Here is a 7,605-nt window from a genome sequence, read left to right as displayed (position 1 = left end):
AATTTCTGTGTTTATATCCAGCAGGCCATTTGAAATAGGAAGTAGATGACTTGTAGGAGAAAGAAAGAGATAATCTGTGGATTAGATCATGTCAATAACGAACAGATGAATCCGAAAGAGGAAATAAGAAGATTAAACTTAAATTGGATTTAGACTAAGACCGAGTCACTTCAGCTAATAGACCAATAAAACCAATAAAACCACAGAGAACATCTTCAGAAAGACGACAGACGTCCTTCAAAACTCTGATTCGAAAGCAGCGTGATGTTATTATAGGTGTAGGGGATTTTATTTGCCCCCTATTTCATCTTGTTAAAGTGTTTACCCCAACAAAGGGCGATGGGTGACTGACACACACACACACACACACACACACACACACACACACACACACACACACACACACACACACACACACACACACACACACACACACACACACACACACACACACACACCTCTCTCTACAGGAGCTTGAAAGTTTATGGATTGGAGGAGAAATTGCCATATCAAAGACGTGACGGAGCAGCCTTGAGCTTCATCAGCGGCCCGATGGAGGCGGAGAAACCCAGAGCTTTATTGACTGATCGCTCACACATACACACACACACACACACACACACACACACACACACACACACACACACACACACACACACACACACACACACACACACACACACACACACACACACACAAGGACAGACGAGGAGGAGTTATGGGTCACGTTGAGCCATCCGCACATGCAGAGAAACCCCACGAAGCAACTTTCATCGCGCCGAGGTCAAAGCGTTCACGTCTTTCTGTCCATCCCGTGGTCTTCGGTCCGATCACACCTCTCCACGTGGAAGTCTTTCCAGTCCATCTGTAACTCGTCCTCCACCCACTTCATTCCCCACTTACTGCGTCCCTCTTTCTCTTTTCAGAGCGCGGCTCATTAGGAAGCGGCAAGAGAAAACTGAACCGCTGTTTACACCAGACCTCGGCCCCGCCGCGCGGGCCGCTGTTTATTTGAACTGTGAACCTCCATGTGAGGTGTGTGTGAAAGGAAAAGTGTAAGCGTATGTGTGTGTGTGAGAGAGAAAGAGAGAGAGGGCATGTGTGCTGTGGAGGTGAAGGGGGGTGGGGTGGGGGGGGAAGGCCTTCACACAAAACCCAGTGTCTCGCCCTCTACGATTTATTTCACACCTCTCTTGACACGCTTTTCACGGCGTATTTATTCGCCCCGCGGGCTCCTGGCGCTCCTCGGGTTCTCCGGGGGGTTCCACAGACCAGGCCTCTGTGCGCTGAAGCCACTCAGGGGGGGGGGAGGGGGGGGCACGAAGAGTCCGAAAAACAGACCTCCGACACCCCCCGTGGAGCTCCAGACACAGGGATGTCCTTCTGCTGACCCACGCGTGACATCACAGCCCGGTTCTCACACGGAAAACATATAGGCGCAAAATAATTGATAGAAAATTGTAAACGAGCGATTGTACGACTTGTGGTCTGTCTTTTTCTTTATTTGTATTTTAATTATTATTTAGTCTTTTTTTAATTATTCTTTTCTATTTTATTTAAGTTTTTCTTTTTGTCATTTGTAATATTTTGTCGCGTTCTTATTTGTTTAGTGAAACTGAAAAAAACAATACAATACAATATTATACAATATATTATAATTAAATAAAATAGGAAGGCATATTACATTTAATAATTGTAATAATAATGGAAATGAAAATAAAATAAATAAATTAAATTAAATTATATTTTATTAATTTTTTCTTTTTCTTATTTAAAATATGTTGTTGCGCTCTTTTTTGTTCAGTGAAACAAAAACAAATCCAGACAAATAAAAAGTAAAAAAACCATACGGACACTTCTACGATGTTTGCACACACACACGTGAAAGTTGCGAGAATGGATGCGATTCTATGCTTATTTTGTAAATAAGGAACTCTAAAGTTGACACACACACACACGCAGGCTCACACACACACACTGAGGAACAGTAAGGTTAGTGTGTGATTGGTTAAAACTGAGCAAAGGATAAGAAGACCTGAGCATCAATGAAGCCACTGTTTGAAAAGAAAAGCAGACTGACTGGAGGAGCCCGCGAGGAACAAGGCGCGGCTGCCAAGCATTCAGACACACACACCGAGGAGAACACAAACACATCAACATGTGTGAGCACGGGGAGCCGGATTTATCGGAAAAAGAAAGAGAAAGGTTCGTATTGAAGGACGAAGGAGTCAGAGGCCGTAAGCGCGGTTCCTGGCGATCCGACGAACAAACTGACAATAAAAGACGATATGTCATCGCTTCCCGTCAGATTCCAACGGGACGGAGGCACGAACACGTAGACCACAGGAGGAGTGGAGGAGTGGAGCGGCCTGGTTCGAGTTAAAGAGGCGAAATAAGTGATCAGCGGCTCATCGGCTCCCTGAAGAATGTTCACACGCGCTCACATGAAGGGAAGCTTTTCCATGGGGGGGGGGGGGGACACTGTGAGGAGGAGGGGGAGACACAGAGAGAGAGAGAGAGAGCACAAGATTGGGGTCGGGGTCCTTCCCTCCTTCCTTGCCTGGCTTCCTCCCTTTGCTTTCCTCCCTCATTTCCTCCTTCCTTCCCTCCCTCCCTCCTTTCCTTCCCTCCTTTCTTTCCTTATTTCCTTCCTCCCTTCCTTCTTTTCTTGCCTGGCTTCCATTCCTTTGCTGCCTCCCTCTCTCCATCCTTTCCTTTGCTTTCTCCCTTTGCTCTCCTCCCTCCGTCCCTCCTTTCCTTCCTTTCCTTCCTTGCCTGGCTTCCGTTCCTTCTTTCATTTGCTTCCTCCCTCACTCCCTTTGCCTGCCTGCCTTCCTTCCTTCCTTCCAGAAACACACTGAAACACGTGACGCTGCGATGTCCAATCACAGCGCAGCAGCTCACGTATGTTGTGGTATCTGGGGCAGCAGACCAGTCAGTAGAGGGAAAGGCTGCTCTGTGTGCGTGTGTGTGTGCGTGTGTGTGTGTGTGTGCCAAGACTGTGCCAGCCACTAGACCGATGCTGGCGTCAGAATGAATCTCACTCAGTCGGCTGTTCCTTCCCTGCAGCACGAGGTGAGCCGAGAGAGGAAGACGGAGGGAGAGGGAGATCATAAAAAAACAAGATCATAAAAGCAACACATCAATGGAGGATAAGGGCGAGCGAGAGAGAGAGAGAGAGGGCAACATAGCGTGAACAGCAGGAGATACAAACACAATCAGCGAGCCCGTCCATCTGCAGCCAATACACTCACGCACTCTCTGGAGTTGACCTGTATGGATCCGTCTAATTGCTGGTGCACCTCCCCATTGTGCGTGAGGCGGTCCAGTGTGATGGATCAGACCAGGAGGGAATCGGCAATAGCGGCGATCAATAAATGGGCAGGAGTTCCCCGCAGCAGTTCATCAGTTCATCAGTTCATCAGTCACACCAGACATTTTAATATATATTCGGTGGAAAAATCTAGTAAATTCAATGGAATTGTTGCCATCAGTAGATTCTGGATGAATCCTCAGGAATGCAGCATATGAGATTCATTCATGGGAGCTGATGAATAAACTGTTCTTGTCATACCAAAGTCAGATGAGTCAAATAAATGTAAAAAAATATATATATATAGACACTACCGTTCAAAAGTTTGGGGTTACTTAGAAATATCCGTATTTTTCAAAAGCACTATTTTTATCACTGTTTTTAACATTGAATGAATCATAAATCCTCTCTCTACATAGTGAATGTGTAGATGACTATTCTCTGGTGTGTCATGAAGTCTCTACAGAGGTGTGGCGAGGCCCATCTCCAGTGTTCTGATGGTAGATTGTGTTATCGCCTTCGAAGACTAGCGGAGGGGTAGAAAACCCTTGAAAACCCTTTTTATGTGAGCGCAGCTGAAAACAGTTATGCTGCTGAGAGAAGCTATAAAACTGGCCTTCCTTTGAGCCACAAGAAGAACAACATTAATATTTACAATAAAAATCATTATTTATAACCTCCTCAATGTCTTGACTAGAATTTATATTCATTTTGCAATTAATTTGATATATAAACGTGTGTGTATATATATATATATATATATAAAGTAAATAGAACAATGCCCATGTTCCTGGTTGGTTAGCATGTTAGCGGCGAGGTCGTCGGCCAGAGTACTTCACATATAGTCTTGCAGAACTTCCCCAGCCCTTAATCCCCCCCAGAGTCCTCCATCAATACATGTCCGATAGCCCCCCCGTTAACCCCGGGGCAACGTGCCTCTGATCCACAGATCAGGAACTACTGACCCCGCGTGCATCCATCCGATCCTCCGAAGGCCTCTCGGTGCGTCGTGAACTCTATTGATTACTGGCGCAAATCAATCGAGCGCTTCGTCGGATCCTTTTGCTTTTTTTTTTTTCTTCCTCAAAAGATATCCGATCGATGCTCGGGGTCGAGTCGGGCGGGTGGAATAATCCCGAGCTTCCCCACATCTCAATCGGGAAGGGAATCGATCAATAGGTTTAAAAAAAACAAAAAACAGAAGAAGGTTCCTCGCGTTGGGCCTGAACAGCGTGTGAAGCCCCTCCCCCCACATCTGGGACACATGTAATACCCCATGTGCAACGCATTACATAACTTCTGGAAAAAGAAGCCGCGCTCCGGTCTGTAATCTGTTGACGGCGGGAGTTCATTCCCGTCGGTCACGGTCGCGTCGGGTCCGTCGTGACCTCTGTCGTGACCTCTGTCACGACCTCTGTCACGACCTCGGCGCGGTGAGCAAGACCTTTTTTCAGGAGCTGACGCTAAATGACTGAGGTTTAAGAGAAGAGAAGGACGTATAAAAAGAAAGACTACTACGCCGCTCTTCTTCCCTCTGCTGCCGGACTCGTCGCACTCCCAGAATGCCGAGCTGCAAATGACTCTTTTAGAGCGCAGGGGTGAAATGTGTCACCCTCGTGGCGGGTAAACTTTAAAGATCCTGTGTCAGCCGGCAGAAACTTTGATCATCAACTTTAACTTGTTGCCCCGCCGACCTTCAGCTGGAGGAGGAGGCTGAAGGGTTAAGGACTTAAGGACTCAAGGACTTAAGGACTCAAGGAATAGTCGGACATTTAGGGAAATATGCTTATTTCAGGCATGTATGGTTAATATGAAAGTTCCACTTGGAGTCCAATGAAGAAAGTAAAATAGAGGTTTTTTTATTTAAAAGCTAACTAATTAGCATGTTATATCCTGTTTATTTAATCTATACATAAATTAATGTTCTCAAAAAACACACACACACAAACACACACACGCACACACACACACGAACACACAGGATTAAGCCTGTCCTTCAAAACAACAGTGGCAGCACTATTCACTTATAATTAATTAGGCTTCCAGACTGAGGGAATTCTTATTGGAAACATTTAAATGGAGAGAGTGAGAGAGAGAGAGTGAGAGAGAGAGAGAGAGAGAGAGAGTGCTGAAAAAAAAGAATTAAGAGAAAGAATGAGATGAGACGTAAATCAGCCTCAGACTGCGTCCCTGAAGTATCTCTGCGTCTCCTTTGGGAAACTCCACTGAGGTTATTTCATATTTCTATGAACAACGAGCAGAAAGATGGAGACTTTCTGAACGCCGCCGACCCGAAGCCACGACACATCCTCACCGGGCCGCACGCAGAGCCACAAAGACTTCAATGGGCCGGCGGGATGGCGGGATGGCTCGGCCCGAACCCCCTCGGCCCGCTCGTCAGCTCCGTGGGGGGGGGGGGGGGACACATCTGGTCCGCCTGCACCCACTTAGAGCTCCACCATGGTCTACTGTTCAGCCAAGCCTCAGAGGTCACGCACACCACCCGGGGAACGTGTGTGTGTGTGTGTGTGTGTGTGTGTGTGTGTGTGTGTGTGTGTGTGTGTGTGTGCTCCAACCCGCCCGTATACATCCTGCAGGAATAGGATGTTTCATTGAAAGCAGTTGCGTTCCGCCCTACATGCGTAGAAGTTATTCACTCCCCGGATTAAAGATTGCCACTTGGAGGATTCCAGATGAAGAGCATCCGCTCCCCGCTCCGGTTCCCTCGTGACGGTGAGGCGTTAAGACGGCGAGCGAGCAGCGCGGCGGGACGATGCTAACGAGGGAGCGCGCTTCACGTCGTACCCGGCGCCGCGCGACACGAGCGACGGTGAACTCGTCGCATCGGCGTTACGAGACACGACTCGGCATTACGTCTCTATCTATATTCTAGCAGCTTGTAAAAAGGCTTTTACGAAGAGATAGCACACGATAGAACCGCCATCATGGATGGTTGAACATCGTGACGGACATATATATATATATGTATATTTTATATTTTGATATATATACACTACCGTTCAAAAGTTTGGGATCACCCAGACAATTTCGTGTCTTCCATGAAAACTCACTTTTATTTATCAAATGAATTGAAAATTGAATATAAAATATAGTCAAGACATTGACAAGGTTAGAAATAATGATTAATATTTGAAGTATTCATTTTGTTCTACAAACTTCAAGCTCAAAGGAAGGCCAGTTGTATAGCTTATATCACCAGCATAACTGTTTTCAGCTGTGCTAACATAATTGCACAAGGGTTTTCTAATCATCCATTAGTCTTCTAAGGCGATTATCAAACACAATGTACCATTAGAACACTGGAGTGATCGTTGATGGAAATGGGCCTCTATACACCTCTGGAGATATTTCATTAGAAACCAGACGTTTCCACCTAGAATAGTCATTTACCACATTAACAATGTATAGTGTGTATTTCTGATTGATTTAATGTTATCTTTATTGAAAAAACTGTGCTTTTCTTTGAAAAATAAAGACATTTCTAAGTGACCCCAAACTTTTGAACGGTAGTGTATATATATATTATATATATATATATGTATATTATATATATATTTATATATATACATATAGAGTGAGAGAGAGAGAGGAGAGGAGAGGAGATTAATAAAGGACACCATGGCTCCATTTCAGCGTCTTTCATTAGCCTTAGACCACCCACCTGCCACGCAGCACACACACACAAACACACACTGATGTACACACATGTATACACACACACAGGGAAGGAGAAAGAGGGAAACTTAGTGGCTTCAGGGACAAAGTGACAAAGTGTTCTTCCCCTTTATTTATCGACTTGTACCCGAACTCGAGCGCAGCGGGGGGGGGGGGGGGGGGGCACTCTGTTTGTTCTTCTCAACATGGATTTTATCTGCAGGGGCCGCCCACTCCAACGACAGCTGAAAAGATTCAACGAGGGGAACTGGGAGTGCACATAGTAATATGTGTGTGTGTGTGTGTGTGTGTGTAGGGGTAGAACGTGGTGTGCCAGATACCACGGTGTATTATACAGATTAATTAAGAATCTGTTTCCCATTATCTCTGTATGCTTCTAGATGGGGGGGTGTCAGCCACAGGCAGAGCTGTGTGTTTGTGTGTGTGTGTGTGTGTGGGGGGGGGGGGGGCGGTCTGCTCAGAGCTGGGGGGCCAAGAGGCATTATTTTATTGACATGAAAATAAAAACACATCTCCAACGAGGCTCCAGTCGCCCCGCAGCAGCTCAACAGGCTGCAACACACACACACACACACACACACACACACACACACACA

Source organism: Pseudoliparis swirei, chromosome 18 (assembly GCF_029220125.1).
Source record: "Pseudoliparis swirei isolate HS2019 ecotype Mariana Trench chromosome 18, NWPU_hadal_v1, whole genome shotgun sequence".
Taxonomy (NCBI): domain Eukaryota; kingdom Metazoa; phylum Chordata; class Actinopteri; order Perciformes; family Liparidae; genus Pseudoliparis; species Pseudoliparis swirei.
The sequence above is the reverse complement of the archived record's forward strand: the minus strand, read 5'-3'. Positions refer to the sequence as shown.